Below are 19,493 nucleotides of genomic sequence, written 5' to 3'. Positions count from 1 at the left end.
CTGTCAAAGCATGTTTCTTGCCAAGCACAAAATTAATTTGTTTACCATGTTGTGAACCCACCCCCAACATAATGTCTTGGCCCAAACCTACCTCTATTGTACCATTGAATTCAACTTCCATCTTTAGGTATGGGTGATATTTCATAAGAACCTACGATGATGCAAATACACGGTTTTGTGTGAGTTGGGAAGAATTCTGCTAGCTGTCTTATCCATGCATGTGACACACCCTAAATGTCCCTTTGTTTTCTGCCCCGATGTGTTGCCTAATGCTGACATATCTCGAATGGTGTGTAGCAGCATCGCATGTAGATCAAAAAACTCCTTTTTGTAAGCATCATAACATTTTGCAGCATGCTTTTTTACCCACAATGTCGTCAGTTCTTCTACTAGTAGCTGAAAGTAAATGTCGATGTCATTTCTAGGTTGCTTCAGGCCTTGGATAATCATTGACATCATGATTTATTTTTTCTTCATACACAACCAAGGAGCAAGGTTATATATGCGCAGAAGCATCGGCCATGTGTTGTGTTTGGTGCTCATATCACCAAAAGGATTCATCCTGTTAGTACACTCCCTGAGCCTTATACATCTAGGATCCTTGGCAAAGTCTTCAAACTTGTTGGCGATTAATTCCCAATGAGCCCCATCATTGGGGTGCGTGATATATTTATTCCGTAATTCGCTCAACATGATGCCACCGCAACCTCTTTGCCTCTCTAGGGTTTGCAAACAAACGCCTCAACCTTGGAATTAAAGGCAAGTACCAAACTATCGGCATTCTGGGAATGGGGGTACCCAGACCTGCATGCTCGTGGCCCAAGGCTGACCCACTTCATCAAGCAAGCATGGTTGGGCGTTGCACCACTCAAGGCAAGGCCCTCACAAGGGGCCAAGCCTCACGAGGGGGAACAACATCAAGACCCGCAGGGGGCCTCACCAGGACCCCTCTGGAGCGGCGGATATTCTGAGGCAAGGCTCAGCCTCAGGAGTCAAGGATGACTTGTAGGAAGGACAAGCGAGCAGCAGACAGCAGGGCGGAGCAGTTTCCCCTTTAGTGCAAAGGGGGCAAGGACGTACCAGGGTTCCCAAGGCATCTTCCAAAGGTTTCCCTACTTGTGTAACAAAGCCATCACCGCTCGCCACCACGACACACGTCATCCCTCGGCCCGTCCCTGCAGCGCTGACAACCACTTTACAGGCGAAGACCACCTTTGGGCACGAGAGCATGTTCCCCTGTTCCCCTTCAAAATTGGCCATTGTGGGATCCCTTCCTGCCGAAACGATAAGGGAAGAGGACCCAGGCCGCCATTATATATAGAGGATAGGATACTTCATAGAGGGGACATGAGATCCATTCATTCGCCCATTGGCATCACACAAAGTCCATCCAACCTCCGGAGGCCCTCGAACACTATACTAGTTCATTCACCGACCTCCACGAGAAGCAATCCACCAAAGCAGGAGTAGGGTATTACGCTTCCCAGCGGCCCGAACCTGGGTAAACTGCCGTGTTCTGTGTTTTCCTCAACATCAAGTGACCCCTTGCCATCCCCGACGAGTAGCAAGTTAGGTGAGGCAAGCCCACGAGAGATCCTCGTACACGCCACTGAGTTCGAATCTTTAGGGTTTGGCGGAGCCCGAAATCCGACACAAACAACCTTGAATGGGATTCCTGTCTTGATCTCGTCGTCCAATTTTTACTTGTCCTTTGCTCTCTATGCTTGTTTCACGCATGCTTGCAATGTTAGAAACATGCCCTAGAGGCAATAATAAAGTGGTTATTATTATATTTCCTTGTTCATGATAATTGTCTATTATTCATGCTATAATTGTATTAATCGGAAACCGTAATACATGTGTGAATACATAGATCACAATGTGTCCCTAGGGAGCCTCTAGTTGGCTAGCTCGTTGATCAATAGATGGTCATGGTTTCCTGATCATGGGCATTGGATGTCAACGGGATCACATCATTAGGAGAATGATGTGATGGACAAGACCCAATCCTAAGCATAGCACTATATCGTATTGTTCGTCTGCTAAAGCTTTTCTAATGTCAAGTATCATTTCCTTAGACCATGAGATTGCGCAACTCCCGGATACCGTAGGAGTGCTTTGGGTGTATCAAACGTCACAACGTAACTCTAGATCATATTGTTCGTCAGCTAAAGCTTTTCTAATGTCAAGTATCATTTCCTTAGACCATGAGATTGTGCAACTCCCGGATACCGTAGGAGTGCTTTGGGTGTATCAAACGTCACAACGTAACTAGGTGATTATAAAGGTGCACTACGTGTATGTCCAAAAGTGTGTGTTGGGTTCGTACGAATCGAGACTGGGACTTGTCACTCCGTGTGACAGAGAGGTATCTCTGGGCCCACTCGGTAATCCATCATTATAATGAGTTCAATGTGACTAAGGAGTTAGTTACGGGATGATGTATTACGAAAAGAGTAAAGAGACTTGCCGGTAATGAGATTGAACAAGGTATGGGGATACCGACAATCGAATCACGGGCAAGTGTCATACCGATTGACAAAGGGAATTGCATACGGGATTGATTAAATCCCCGACATCGTGGTTCATCTGATGTGATCATCGTGGAACATGTGGGAACCAACATGTTATTGAGACCCCGTTGTTGGTTATTGACTGGAGAGGTGTCTCGGTCATGCCTGCATGGTTCCAGAACCCGTAGGGTCTACACACTTAAGGTTCGATGATGCTAGGGTTGTAATGGGAATAGTGTGTGGTTACAGAAGGTAGTTCAGAGTCCCGGATGAGATCCTATACATCACGAGGAGTTCTGGAATGGTTTGGAGGTAAAGATTCATATATAGTAAGTGGAGATTTGATCGCCGAAAGTGTTTTGGGGATTGTCGGTATTGTATCGGGACCACCAGAAGGGTTCCGGGGGTCAACCGAGAAGGCCCACCAGCCCCGAATGGCTACGTGGGCCAAAAGTGGATGGGAACCAGCCCCTAGGTGGGCTGGTGCGCCACCACTAGGGGCCCAAGGTGCACAAGAGGGCTAAGGGGGCCAAACCCTAGGCGTGGGGGATGTCATGGGAGCCAAGCCCACCCTAGGGCGCCGCCCCTCCTCCTCTTGGCTGCCGCCCCTCCCATCTAGGGCAGCAGCCCACCACCTAGGAAATGTTGGAAATATGCCCTAGAGGCAATAATAAATAGTTATGATTATATTTCCTGTTTAAAGATAATATTTTATTATCCATGCTATAATTGTATTGAATGTAAACATAGATACAAGTGTAACGCGAAAAATATGATGTGAAGTAGACCCGGGGGCCATAGTGTTCACTAGAGGCTTCTCTCAAGATAGCAAATATTACGGTGGGTGAACGAATTACTGTCGAGCAATTGATAGAACCGCACAAAGTCATGACGATATCTAAGGAAATGATCATACATATAGGCATCACGTCCGACACAAGTAGACCGATACTTTATGCATCTACTACTATTACTCCACACATCAACCGCTATCTAGCATGCATCTAGTGTATTGAGTTCATGACGAACAGAGTAACGTCTTTAGCAAGATGACATGATGTAGAGGGATAAATTCATGCAATAGATATAAACCCCATCTTTTTACCCTTGATGGCAACAACATGATGCGTGCCTCGCTACCCCTTCTGTCACTTGGTGAGGTCACCGCACTGTATGAACCCAAAACCAAGCACTTCTCCCATTGCAAGAATCATAGATCAAGTTGGCCAAACAAAACCCACAAGTCGAAGAGAATTACAAGGATATGAAATCATGCATATAAGAGATCAGAAGAAACTCAAATAAGATTCACAGATAATCTGATCATAAATCCACAATTCATCGGATCTCGACAAAACACACCGCAAAAGAAGATTACATCGGATAGATCTCCATGAAGATCATGGATACCTTTGTATTGAAGATCCAAGAGAGAGAAGAAGCCATCTAGATACTAGCTATGGACCCGAAGGTCTATGGTGAACTACTCACGCATCATCGGAGAGGCAATGGTGTTGATGAAGAAGCCCTCCGTGTCCGAACCCCCCCTCCGACAGGGCACCAGAACGTGCCCCACATGGGATCTTACGGAGACAGAAGCTTGCGGCGGCGGAAAAGTATTTTCGTGGCTCTCTCCCATGGTTTTGTATTTTTCGGGGATTTATAGGCAGAAGAAGTAGGGCAGAGGAGCCACAGGGGATCCACAAGCCTGCTAGGCGCGGGCCCCCTGGCCGCGCCTAGGGGGCTTGTGGCCTCCCGTGGTGGCCTCTACCTTGGTTCTCACGTTCCCTGCATATCTTCTATTCCGGAAAAAAATTCTTTTCGGAGGTTTTATTCCGTTTGGACTCCGTTTAATATTCTCCTCTGGAAAGGGTCAAAAACATGGAAAAAACAGGAATTGGCACTTGGCACTGAGTTAATAAGTTAGTCTCAAAAAAGATATAGAAGGCATACAAAACATCCAAAGTTTGACAAGATAATAGCATGGATACATAAAAAAATTATAGATACGTTGGAGACATATCAAGCATCCCCAAGCTTAACTCCTGCTCGTCCTCGAGTAGGGAAATGATAAAGACTGAATTTTTGATGTGGAATGCTACCTAGCATATTTGTCCTTTGTAACTTCTTTCATGTGACATGAATGTTCAGATCCATACAAAACAATAGTTTTCTATTGACATGAAAACAATAATACTTCAAGCAAACTAGCAAGGTAATCATGAACTTTCGAAATAACAAGGCCAAAGAAAATTATCCCTACAAAATCATATAGTCTGGCTATGCTCCATCATCCCCACACAACTAATTTAAATCAAGCACAACCCCGGTATTGGCCAAGTAATTGTTTTCGCACTCTTACTTTCTCAAACCTTTTTCAACTCTCACGCAATACATGAGTGTGAGCCATGGATATAGAACTATTGGTGGAATAGAGTGTTGTGGAGGTTGTGAGGCAAAAAGGAGGAGATGGTCACATCGAATCAGCGTATCAAAGGGCTATGGATGTGCCCATCAATAGATATCAATGTGAAAGAGTAGGGATTACTATGCAATGGATGCACTTAGAGCTATAAGTATGTGAAAGCTCAAAAGGAGAACTAGTGGGTGTGCATCCAACTTGCTTACTCACAAAGACCTAGGGCAATTTTGAGGAAGCCCATCATTGGAATATACAAGCCAAGTTATATAATGAAGATTTCCACTAGCATATGGTGGTGACAAAACAAGAGACTCTCAATCATGAAGAACATGGTGTTATTATGAAGCACAAGTGTGGAAAAAGATAGTAGCATTGTCCCTTCTCTCTTTTTCTCTCTCTTTTTTTGTTTGGGCACTTTGGCCTCTTTCCATCTCTCTCTCTCTCTCTCTCTTTTGTGTGGGCAATTTTGGCCTTTTTTTTATTTCCTCACATGGGACAATGCTCTAATAATGATGATCATCACACTTTCATTTACTCAAAGCTCAATTCTTAGAATGATGATGACTCTATAGGTGTCGGGACCCCGATCCTAAGCCATAGGAATCCAGCCGGTAACATATCTCATCTCTTTGCGGTCTCATGCATGGTTATCCCCACGGCTGCACCCTTACCTTAGCCGGGACCGTTTGCGCCTTTTGACTCGTGTATGCAATTGTATCGCTAGCATTCCAATGTCAAAGAACCCGGATCGACATGTCTAGTCATAAACTCAAGCGGCAGTTCCGTACAGGGACAGGCATACATGACCCAGCAAAGCAGGTGTCGGTCATCAACGAATGTAGACGAGTCGTAGCAAGCTAGAAGGACTCCATTACAATGCGTGACAATTCCCCAAAGGGACAGACACAACCGCTAAGAAGGACACATGCCGGTCAACCAATGTGTCCGGAGCAGTAGTGAACTACCATGGCTCGATGGAGTCACAAAGGGGCATTTCCTAGTAAGGACTGCTACTAAGGCATACGACTAGGTATTCGAACCCCATACATATCAAGTACAACACATGTACGCATGACATACCGATATGCATAGATACATCGATGGCATCACAACATAACCATAAACATGCAAACTTTATTTAGAAGGCTCAGAAGAGCCTCACACATAATATTACACAGATAGGGGTCTCACAACCCATCATCACAAGTCATTCAAACAAGTCTTACAAGCCAGTGGAAGATTAAAACTGTCTGGGTACAGACAGATGGAAAGGTAAAAGGCACATGGCCTGACTATCTACAGACCCAACCTAGGGCCAGATCGTAGCTAGGACACCACCTACTCGTCGTCGTCAACGTCTAGATAGAACCCACCATTAGGGTCATTAACAACCTCTGCAACAATTTATTAAGCAAACATGAGTACAAAAGTACTCAGTAAGACTTTAGGATAATCTATCTACTCATGCAATGTATCAATAAGGAGTTGTGGGGTTTCATGCAAAAAGCCAGCATTTGACTCTTGGCTAGACAAACTTACATTTTCAAATAGCTTTGAGAACTTTGTTTTCTCGCACACGAGTCCACTAACACCACAACAATACTCCATCGTGGAATCATTCCGTCTCCCTACGGAAATGCCATCCACGGCACTCACACTTATCTTGAAATTTTTATGAGTAGCCATTATAATTATCTATGAACAACATATGTTTCCAAGTAGTCCAGATCCGCGGACGCGGCTATTCGAATAGATCATAACCCTGCAGGGGTGTACTTCTTCACACACGCTCTCGCCACTTATCGCCATGTGCACGTCATGCACCTCGGCAACCTTCAAACGGAAGCCCAGCGAGGGAGTCGGCCGCGACCGTTAATCACTCTAATACCTAGTCCAGGTTTATCGCCTATCTGAGGGTAACCTGCACGGAAGTCCGACCGAGGTTTCCGCCACGGCCCCAAACGATGTGCACAGGGTTCCCAAGCCCACCATCCGGGTGCCACTTGGTACACCGTGCCACTGCCTACCGCACCATAGCCCACCTCTAAGGTCAGCGCTACGCACGACCTCCAGCATGACTATAAACACCAGAAACTACTTGCAACCCCTGGGCCGAGTACTAAGCGATTAATAAGTCGAGCGGGGTCATATTTTAGGGCCCAACATGTGGTAGTATCAAGTCTTGGATTACATACACGGAACTCAATTCCTAAGGACGGTTCCAATGAAACAACCCGCCATGTACTCCTACATAGCCTTTCACCGGCACCTTTACCAAATCAGGTTCAACACACAACCTTTATTAACAGAACACATTCTCACGATCCTGTTCATCATCCAGATGACAGACCATACACAACTCTAAGGATATCATGCATAGCAAGATAAGGCACATCAGGGCTCAAGCATCTACCAGGCATGCTAGGTTGCAAGGTTCAGCTATTTACTGTGACAAGGACATGTCATGCAAAGGAAGTGGGTTCAACTAACGTGGTAAAAGCATTGAAAGCATTTTAGCCTAATGCAATAAGTAAGAGCAGGAGCGAGAACATGGGATTTATTGGGATGAGCAAAATGGTTGCTTGCCTTGTTGCTCAGAGGAGGGGTAATATCCGTCAGTCGGATATTCAGTCGAATCCGGAGGGGCGGAGCCTACCGGAATAACAACAACAATCAATAACACTCATATGCAACAATATGATGCATGAGCATGGCATGAAAAGTAATGTAGTATGAGCTAATGTGATTGTCAAATCTTTGGTTTGGTGTTGGTTTGAATTCAAATTCAAATTCCAATTGAAATGGTTTATTTATTAACTTCCTTCAATTGATTTGACCTGATGCTGTTTTATAACTTCATTTTTCATGCATGAAAGTAGCACCATTGTGTTCATTGAATTTTTCTGATCCATTTGCATATATTATTTGTCCAATTTGGAGTTTTAATCAATTTTATATGAATTTCCTAAGTTTTGAACCTATTCTGAATTATTTTTAAACAAAAAAGGTTTTATTGCATCAACATGACATGCAGGTCCAACTGGCCATTCAAAGTCAAACCTGACGAGTGGGACCCACTCGTTAGTGACTCTGGCCAGTTTTTGGTTTAAGTTTAACTTAATTAGTTAATTAACAGAGCTGGACCCACATGTCAGTGACTGGTTAATGATTTAATATAATTTTCATTTTTATATTGATTAAACTTAATTAGACAGGGGTTGGCCGCACCTGTCATAGGCCCAGGGGGGTTGAACCCACCGGCGACGAGGTCGATCTCACCGGCAGTGAGCCTCCGGCAGCACCAGAGACAGCGGAGGGCATCGGAAACGCGTCTCCGATGACCAAATGCACGACAGAGGCCACAGAGAGAACGACCACTCGACGACGCGCACGATGGAGCAAACCCCAGGGGCTGGGGTGGTCGGAATCGACACCGGCGACGAGCTTGGCGGCGGCCGAAGCTCGGCCATCGTCGAGGTAATCGAAACAGAGGCATTTCGCGCGGGGCTGGGCTCCTAGAGCATCTACGCGATGAGCTGGAGCCATTGCAGGCCTCAGGTGGACCAACCGGTCACCGTAGGGCCACCGGTGACGAGCTACCACGGCGGTCCTCGTCGGGCTCCGGTGAAACTAGGCCTAGAGCTCGAAATCGAGAGGGCAAACAAGTGGGAAAGCACCCTGAGCTCACAGGGAGTGCAGCGGCGTCGAAAGCGGGCTCGAGGATGGCCTGAGGAGGGAGAACGGCGATGGTGAACGTTGGCGGTCCGAGGAAGAAGACGATAACGTTGAGGTGATGCAGGGCTCGAGAGCTTGCGTGACTTGCTGGAGAGCTTCAGGAGTTCTCGGCGGTTCTTTTGTGCGGCTCAGAAGAGAGGGAGAGGGGCTGGAGGCACAGCAAGCTCGAGTTCAGCTCGGGTTCTAATGGCGGCCGAGAGGAAGAGGGGAGAGAGACCGAATGGGGAGAGCATGAGGTCGGGAATGGATCCCGGAGGACTTATCCCTCCTCTCCAGCGCAGCAGGGAGGTCTAGGCAGGCGCACAGGTGCGTGGTCGCGCCGGATCGAGCGACGGCCACCTCCTGCTGCTCGCTGGCACGAGGAATACGACACGCGTGGAGGTGGGCTGGGCCTCAGGCAAGCGATAGATAGGATTTTTTTCCATTTTTCTTTCTTTCCAGTTTCTATTTATTCTTCTGACATTTGTTTCTATTTTAATTTTGACTCAGAACTTTTTCAGAAATAGTTTGAAAAATACTAGAGTGTTAGTTGGAATATTTCCAACCACACATAAAGTTTTCAACATTTTTGGAAACTTTGAATTATTTGAAAACAAATATATAATTGATTTCAGTGACTTTCAAAACTAAAATAAAATGCCAAAAGTAGTTTGAAAATATGTTTCTCCCCTGATATCTTGTTTTCAACATTTATCAGAAAAGATGAACTTTTCTAATGGCCATTTTGGATTCATTGATTTTGGCAATAGTTGAACTGTTTTTGAATAAGGGGTGGCTAGGGTTTTGCTTTTGTTTTCTTTGCTTTGCTTTTGGATTTCATTTCATTTTCTTGGATGCAAAGAAAGAAGACATGAGCACAACTTGCTAAACCCTAATAGGGGTCAGGGATGTGACAATAGGAAATGCCTCCGGCAGTGTACCGGGATGTGCAAAGATCTAGCTTAGCGTATGAGTCGCTAGCTATCTTATGATCATGCAATGGCAATATACAAGTGACGGCACAAGTCATGAGACGGAACGGTGGGAGTTGCATGGCAATATATCTCGGAATGGCTATGAAAATGCCATAGTAGGTAGGTATGGTGGCTGTTTTGAGGAAGGCATATGGTAGGTTTGTGCACCGACGAAAGTTGCGCGGCACTAGAGAGGCTAGCAACGGTGGAAGGTGAAAGTGCATCTATACCATGGACTCACATTAGTCATGAAGAACTCCCATACTTATTGCGAAAGTTTTTATTAGTAATCGAAACAAAGTGCTAAACGCATACTCCTAGGGGAAGGGTTGGTAGGTGTTAACCATTGCGCGATCCTGACCGCAACAAAAAGGATGACAATAAATAAATCAATTATGCTCCGACTTCCTAACATAGTGGTTCACCATACGTGCATGTTACGGGAATCACTAACCTCAACACAAGTATTTCTAGATTCACAACACCCTACTAACATAAATCTTAATATTACCAAATCCATGTCTCAAAACTAATTGATAGGAATCAAACTTCTCTTTCTAATCAATGCACAAGAAATTGGAAGTTTTATCGTATCCTCTTTGGGCGCCTATCATCTTTGGGACTACTTTCATAGCACAAGCCAACTACCAAGTTACTCAGAGAGAGCACTCTCAAAAAGATATAAGTGAAGATCGAGAGTTCTTATTTCTCCAAAATATGACACCGCCGTGCTCTAAAAGATCTAAGTGAAGCACATAGAGAAAAGTTATCTAGCTCAAAAGATATAAGTGAAGCACAATGAGCTAAATTGCCTAAGTCAAAAGATATAAGCGAAGTTCAACGAGTATTCTAGCAAATTCACAATGAGTGCATGTCTCTCTCGAAAGGTGTGCAACAAGGATGATTGTGACACAACAAAAAGAAAAGACTCCTACGATATAAGATGCTCCAAGAAAAACACATATCATGTGGTGAATAAAAATATAGCTCCAAGTAAATTTACCGATGGATTGGAGACGAAAGAGGGGATGCCTTCCCGGGGCATCCCCTAGCTTAGGATTTTTGGTGTCCTTGAATTTGGCTTGGGATGCCTTGGGCATCCCCAAGCTTGAGCTCTTCCCACTCTTTATCCCTTTGTCCATGAGAACATCACCCAAAACTTGAAAACTTCACAACGCAAAACTTAAACAGAAAGTCATGATATCATTAGCACAAGAAAACAAACTACCACCTCTTGAGGTAATGTAGAAAACTTGATTTCTATTTATATTGGTGTTAGATTACTGTATTCTCACTTTTTCATGGCTAATACCCCCCGATACTATCCATAGTTTCATCAAAATAAGCAATCAACACAACAAAAACATAATCTGTCAAAAACAGACCAGTCTGTAGCAATCTGTATACTTCGTATACTTCTGGTATCTCAAAAATTCTGAACAATTACGACAGTTTGGACAATTGTCATATCAACCAGTAGGAAAAAGAATCAACTCAAAAGATCTTTATGGATAAAAATGAAAAATAATTTCGTGAGCAAAAGGTTTTTGTCTTTTTCCAGCAGGATCAAACAACCATCACCAAACTAGTCATAAAGGTTTTACTTGGCTCCAACACAAAAAGAAACACAAAAGACACAATCATAACAGAATTATGATGGTGTCGACGCAACAAAACAGAAAGCAAAAAAGCAAAGATAAATTCATTGGGTTGCCTCCCAACAAGCGCTATAGTTTAACGCCCTTAGCTAGGCATAAGGCGATAGAATCATGTATCGTCGTCTTTGGTACTCAAACCATAAGTAGCCCTCATCATGGATTCATAAGGCAATCTTATTTTATTTCTAGGAAAATGTTCGATGCCCTTCTTTAATGGAAATTGAAATCTAATATTCCCTTCCTTCATATCGATGACAGCACCTATAGTCCTTAGGAAAGGTCTACCAAGAATGATAGGACATGTACGATTGCAATCAATATCAAGCACAATGAAATCTACGGGTACATAGTTCCTATTTGCGATAATAAGAACATCATTGATCCTTCCCATAGGTTTCTTAACAGTATAATCCGCAAGATGCAAATTAGGAGAACACTCATCAATCTCATTGAAGCCTAGAACATCACATAAAGACTTTGGAATCGCGGAAACACTAGCACCAAATTCACACATTCATAGTTTTTCATCTTGATTTTGATAGTAGGTTCCCACTCATCATGAAGTTTTCTAGGAATAGAAACTTCCAACTCAAGTTTCTCTTCAAGAGATTTCATCATAGCATCGACGATACGATCAGTAAAGGCCTTGTTTTGGCTATAAGCGTGTGGAGAGTTTAGCATGGTTTGCATCAAGGAAATACATTCAATCAAAGAGCAACTATCATAATTGAATTCCTTGAAATCCAAAGTAGTAGTTTCATTACTACTCAAAGTTTTGATATCCTCTACTCCACTTTCAATGCTTTTAGCATCAAGATAGATAGACTCCGAATCATTGGGGCGTTTTTCAACCAAGGTGGATTGATATCCAGACCCATCATCATTAGGATTGACACTAAAAAACAAGGATTCAATGGGAGTCACACCAAGCACTTTAAGATCTTCGTGATTCTCATCACGAGAACACGCCTTTTTAAGCCATTCATGTCTAGCACGAATTTGGGCGGTTCTTTCTTTACTCTCATTCATGGAAACACGCATAGCTTTCAAAGTTTCATCCATATTGATCTTTGGAGGAGCACATCTAACTTTCAAAGCATCAATATCAAGAGACATTCTATATATGCTCCTAGCCAAATCATCAATTTTGAGTAGTTTTTCTTCTATGGACGCATTGAAAATCTTTTGCGAGTTGATAAACTCTTTGATATTACTCTCTAGATCAGAGGGTAATTTATTGTAATTTCCATGCTCATTGTTGTAGGAGTTGCCAAAGTTATTAGAGGGATTACTAGGAAAAGGCCTTGGAATATAGTTTCCTCTAAAACCATTGGTGTTGCCAAAACTATTCCTACCAACAAAATTAACATCCAAGATTTCATTACTACTCTCAATCAAGGAAGACAAGGGCATATCATTTGGATCTAAAGGAGCACCTTTACTAGCAAACAATTTCATTAACTCATCCATCTTAGCACTCAACGAGTTAATTTCTTCTATAGCGTGTAACTTTTTACTAGTAGGTGACCTTTCAGTGTGCCACTGAGAATAGTTTGTCATCATATTGTCTAGGAGTTTTGTGGCTTCTCCTAAGGTGATTTCCATGAAGGTTCCACCGGAGGCGGAGTCCAAGATATTTCTAGAAGCAAAATTCAAACTAGCGTAGAAGCAAAATTCAAGCAAGCGAAAGAAAAGGGCAAACGAAAAAGGCAAATATTTTTGTAATTTTTTGTTTTTCAGAAGTGGGGGAGAGGAAAACGAGAGGCAAAAAAAAGTAAATGCAAGAGATGAGTTTGCGACACTTACTTGGATAAGCTTCACTTGATGCTCCCCGGCAACAGCGCCAGAAATTCTTCTTGCTACCTCTTGAGCTTGTGTTCGATTTTTCCCTTGAAGAGGAAAGGGTGATGCAGCACAGTAGCAGTAAGTATTTCCCTCAGTTTGAGAACCAAGGTATCAATCCAGTAGGAGTATCAAGATGAAGCACTGATGTGCCTGCTTAAAAATAGCAAACTTGCACGCAACGCTACAAAGGGGTTGTCAATCCCTTCAGGATTGATTGCAAGGTGAGATATGAAGGTGGAAAGTGCAACAAAGTAAAAGTGTAAGGAGAAAAATATGAAGTGAATTATACCCGGGGGCTATAGTGTTCACTAGAGGCTTCTCTCAAGATAGCAAATATTTCGGTGGGTGAACGAATTACTGTCGAGCAATTGATAGAACCACGCAAAGTCATGACGATATCTAAGGCAATGATCATACATATAGGCATAACGTCCGAGACAAGTAGAATGATACTTTCTGCATGTACTACTATTACTCCACACATCGACCGATATCCAACATGCATCTAGTGTATTGAGTTCATGACAAACAGAGTAACGCCTTAAGCAATATGACATGATGTAGAGGGATAAATTCATGCAATAGATATAACCCCCATCTTTTTACCCTGGATGGCAACAACATGATGCGTGCCTCGCTACCCCTTTTGTCACTGGGTGAGGTCATCGCACGGTATGAACCCAAAACCAAGCACTTCTCCCATTGCAAGAATCGTAGATCAAGTTGGCCAAACAAAACCTACAACTCAACGAGAACTACAAGGATATGAAATCATGCATATAAGAGATCAGAAGAAACTCCAATAAGATTCATAGATAATGTGATCATAAATCCACAATTCATCGGATCTCGACAAACACACCGCAAAAGAAGATTACATCGGATAGATCTCCATGAAGATCATGGAGAACTTTGTATTGAAGATCCAAGAGAGAGAAGAAGCCATCTAGCTACTATCTATGGACCCGAAGGTATATGGTGAACTACTCATGCATCATCGGAGAGGCAATGGTGTTGATGAAGAAGCCCTCCGCGTCCGAATCCCCCCCTCCGGCAGGGCACCAGAACGTGCCCCAGATGGGATCTTGCGGAGACAGAAACTTGCGGCGGCGGAAAAGTATTTTCGTGGCTCTATCCCGTGGTTTTGGATTTTTCGGGGATTTATTGGCGGAAGAAGTAGGGCAGAGGAGCCACATGGGGCCCACAAGCCTGCTAGGCGCGGGCCCCCTGGATGCGCCTTGGGGGCTTGTGGCCTCCCCTGGTAGCCTCTGCCTTGGTTCTCACGTTCCTGCGTATCTTCTATCCCCGAAAATATCTTTTGGAGTGTTCCTGGCCGGCCGGTTCCTTTGGCCCATGTGGCACCTTTTTTTTCTAGTTTCCCTACATTACGTACATGTTTAGTCCCACATCGCCTACCTATGGACCATTAGACCTTGTTTCCACCTATAAATATAGACCCATAGGAGCATCCAAAAATCATCTATTTCGGGTTAAATCAATCTTTTGGTTTGACTAGGTTTATTAACTAAAAATATTCTTTTCTCTTCGGCGGGATTTCTCGAAGTCGTCTCCTCATTGGAAATAAATTCTTACTCTGCATTCTAAAGGTATTTCTCTTCGTATTATTTTATACTCCCGTAGTTTATTATTTCTAAACTAGTATTCCTACACTAGTATACGGTAGAGTAATTAGATATCTTAATTAGTCTTCGTATTTACACATTAGTACTAGAATTCTTTTAGACATAGCACTTTTCTTCCGTAAAACAGCTTGGCCCTGATTTTTCAAATAGCCATAACTTTTTACTCGTTTATCCGAATTAGATGAAACCAACGCCTAGAGTTTCGTCTTGATCCCACCTATTCGGTGAACCTATCATATCAACTTTTTGAAATTTTCAAATTTCGAAATTTGTTCACACTGATATTTAAACTTCTTTTGATCATATCTTTTTATCCGTAGCTCCGTTTTAGATGAATCCAATTGCGTCGGGTTCGTATCAAAGTAATCTTCCCGTTTATATCATTAGTTTTAACTTTTCAACTTATAATTTTGATCAAATCAGATTTATCTATTAGTACCCAAAAGTGTTCACATCGTTCTAAGCCGATTTAATGTTATATTGAAGTATTTGTATCTTTTGATCCACTATTTCAAATCTAGTCATTCTTTTTTCTACACGCTCATATTGATCTCCTATATCCAGTAGCATCATTAGTTTCGACCTTTGAACCTTACAAATTTGAGCGATTCAAATTTGTATTCGAACATTCATTTGATCTTATCTTGCAAATCGTACCACCTTTTCAATTAATTCCTTTTACCCCTAAGCACTCATGTCATATATTTTTGTACGTAACCATCGTACTTCAGTTCAACTTCTCTTGACCTTTTCAATGCAAATTCAATTCATACTTCAATTCGCTATAACTTGTGTTGTAGTGCTCCATTTCAAGAAATTCTTTCTACAAATAAATTCGTATGTCTTATACTATTTGCCAAATAACATTCATATTGTTCTCCCAATATTTTTGATCATCTCCCATTGTGTATGCAAGTCGAGATTATATAGCAATAGTTCATTGTCCATTAACTCTTTTGATCTCATTCTTGCACCTTCACTTTAAAACACACTTAGGACCTTTTTATTAAACCTTAGTACGTTGTTATTTTGCACCAAGACATGCTTTGTTCTTATGTTCTCTTGGTTCTTCCTTTTTGGCATGAATGTTTATTGAATGCCGTTCGTTTACGATAGATTGCTCGGAGTGTGGCGAGTAGAATTATCAGGATTTTGTGAGCGACTATCTTCATCAAGTAATACCAGGCAAGTCATTTGATCATGTATCACCTATGTTTTATGCATCGTAGTTCTACCATCCTATACCCATTTGCATGCTGACTAGGTACTTGGAAAATTATGCTTACCTGATGTAGTATCATGTGGTAGGCACCCCAACAACCCTGTTACTTGGCCCGGGATGACAAATTCTATTACGCTATGCTTGTGTAGACGGGGTTCTGGTTGAGAGTTTATCACGAGTGATGCGAGAATAATTTAATAACCAAGACCGGTTAAGTCAAGACTTTTCAAGACCTCGTGAAGCAATGCAACTCTGGGTGAAGGACGATTGATCGGCTCCCTGGAGAAACCAGTGGATGACCCGGGATGCATGGAGACGTGCCATGACATCTTGCAAAAAGCTTCACCCAGGCTCAAAGAGACGGACAGATATTTTCAAGACCCAAAGCTTACCTGCACAGCCACAAGTCATTATGGGCTCTGGATTGGTTGGACAACGTGGCGACTCTGGACAGGCGGTGCTAGAAGATGTAGAAGAACGGTAGGATTGGATGGGCACCGACATGGATTCAGAGGGACCCGTTGAAAGACCATGTTTTGATCATCCGGTCTTCAAACACCCTGAAGTGCGAGGACATACACGAAGGCGATCAAATCTTGTGGGGAACGTGTGCAAAACTCTGCAGAGTACTCAAACCTAATCGATTAGCCGTGTCCACGGTCATGGACAACTTGAGCCAAAGGAACTGAAGTTATTTGAAATTCTCAACACCATTATATATATTTGATGTGGGTAATATTGTTAACTTGGGTATGTGAACTGGTTGGCGGAACCATCTCATTAACAACCAACAGCATAGTAATATTGTGCCTTTTAGCTCCTCTCTTGTTGTAGGAGAAAACTTTGCTTTCCGCTAAAAACTTACAACCCCACCTGCCATATATGCATATAGTATAGATGATATTTTACCCCCTCTCATATGTGACTTCCCGGAATATTCAATATGCTGACCTACACGGCTGCAATGTCTTATGTTGCAGATATTTTCTTCGATGAGTAAGAGTACGATTCAGGGTTACGGTCTACACCCAACCTGCCGTTGGTGTTTATTGGGACTCCACTCCCTTTGATAGTTTCCGCTGAGATTTTGAGGTATATATCAGTTTTACGTTATTTACATGTGATTGCACTTTGATATATACATTGATGTACTGTGTGTGCCAGCATACTGATCCAGGGATGGCACAAATACAAAGAGGCTTGACTCGTTTTGAGTCGGGTCGCTACACAAAAACACGGATAAAACAGGAACTTGCACTTGGCACTGAGTTAATAAGTTAGTCTCAAAAAAGATATAAAAGGCATACAAAACATCCAAAGTTTGACAAGATAATATCATGGAACCATAAAAAATTATAGATACGTTGGAGACGTATCACATGTCTACATAGTTCTCAAACCCGCAGGGTCTGCACACTTAAGGTTCGACGATGTTTTAGTATAGTTGAGTTATATGTGTGGTTATCGAATGTTTTTCGCAGTCCCGGATGAGATCACATACGTCACGAGGGTTTCCGGAATGGCCGGAGACGAAGATTGATATATAGGATGACTTCATTTGGTTACCAGAAAGTTTTCGGGCATTACCGGGAATGTACCGGGACTGACGAATGGGTTCTAGAAGTTCACCGGGAGGGGGGCAACCCTACCGGGGGAAGAACAAAGGACCTATGGGTGGTGCACCAGCCCTTAGTGGACTAGTGGGACAGCCCAAGTAGGCCTATGCGCCATAGAGAAAAAACCAAAGAAAAAACGAAAGGTGGGAAGGGAGATAAGGACTCCACTTTCCAATCCTAGTTGGACTAGGATTGGAGTTGAACTCCTCCTCCTCCTAGCCGGCGCACCCTTGAGGGCTTGGCCCTCAAGGCAAGCCTCCTCCACCTCGCTCCTATATATAGTGGTGATTTAGGGCTGATTTGGGACAACTTTTGCCACGTGCAACTCAGATCTAGACACCATAGTTTTACCTCTAGATCGTATTTCTGCAGAGCTCGGGCGGAGCCCTGCAGGAGTAGATCCTTCACCACCACCGGAGCGCCGTCACGCTGCTAGAGAACTCATCTACTTCTCTGTCTTTCTTGCTGGATCAAGAAGTCCGAGATCATCGTCGAGGTGTACGTGTGCTGAACGCGGAGGTGCCGTCCGTTCGGCACTAGATCGGAGCGGATCATGGGACGGATCGCGGAACGGTTCGTGGGACGGTTCGCGGGGCGGATCAAGGGACGTGAGGATGTTCCACTACATCAACCACATTTCTTAACGCTTCCTGCTGTGCGATCTACAAGGGTACGTAGATCCAAATCTCCTCTCTTAGATGGACATCACCATGATAGGTCTTCGTGCGCGTAGGAATTTTTTTGTTTCCCATGCGACGTTCCCCAACAGTGGCATCATGAGCTAGGTTCATGCGTAGATGTAATCTCGAGTAGAACACAAAGGGTTTTGTGGACGGTGATGTTCGATTTGCTGCCCTCCTTAGTCTCTTATCTATTTGGCGGTATATTTGGATTGAAGCGGTCCAGACCGACATTATTCGTACTCTTACGAAAGACTGGTTTCATCGCTTGACATGCAACCTCGTTGCACAAAGATGACTAGAGGGTGTCGGTTTCTTCAACTTTAGTTGAATTGGTTTTGACAGAGGCGGTCCTTGGAGAGGTTAAATAGCAATTTGCACATCTCCATTGTGGTTTTTGCGTAAGTAAGATGCGATCTACTAGATACCCATAGCAGCCACGTAAAATATGCAACAACAATTAGAGGACGTCTAACTTGTTTTTGCAGGGTATGCTTTTGATATGATATGGCCATTGACGTGATGTCATATATTGGATGTATGAGATGATCATGTTGTAATAGTTAATATCGACTTGCATGTCGATGGTACGGCAATCGGCAGGAGCCACAGGGTTGTCTTTAAACTAACGTTTGTGTTTGCAGATGCGTTTACTATATTGCTAGGATGTAGCTTTAGTAGTAATAGCATTAGTAGCATGACAACCCCGATGGAGACACGTTGATGGAGATCATGATGACGGAGATCATGGTGTGGCACCGGTGACAAGAAGATCATGCCGGTGCTTTGGTGATGGAGATCAAGAAGCACAAGATGATGGCCATATCATGTCACTTATTAATTGCATGTGATGTTAATCCTTGTATGCACCTTATTTTTCTTAGAACGATGGTAGCATTATGAGGTGATCTCTCACTAAAATTTCAAGACGAAATTGTGTTTTCCCCGACTGTGCACAATTGCTACAGTTCATCGTTTCGAGACACCACCTGACAATCGGGTGTGATAGAATCAACGTTCACATACAACGGGTGCAAAACAGTTGCACACGCGGAACACTCTGGTTAAGCTTGACGAGCCTAGCATGTGTAGACATGGCCTCGGAACACATGAGACCGAAAGGTCGAGCATGAATCGTCTAGTTTATATGATTAGCATAGAGATGCTTACCACTGAAACTACCCTCAACTCACGTGATGATCAGAC

This window comes from Hordeum vulgare, chromosome 7H (genome assembly GCF_904849725.1).
Source record: "Hordeum vulgare subsp. vulgare chromosome 7H, MorexV3_pseudomolecules_assembly, whole genome shotgun sequence".
In the NCBI taxonomy this organism is placed as follows: Eukaryota; Viridiplantae; Streptophyta; class Magnoliopsida; order Poales; family Poaceae; genus Hordeum; species Hordeum vulgare.
This window is presented reverse-complemented; position numbering follows the sequence as displayed.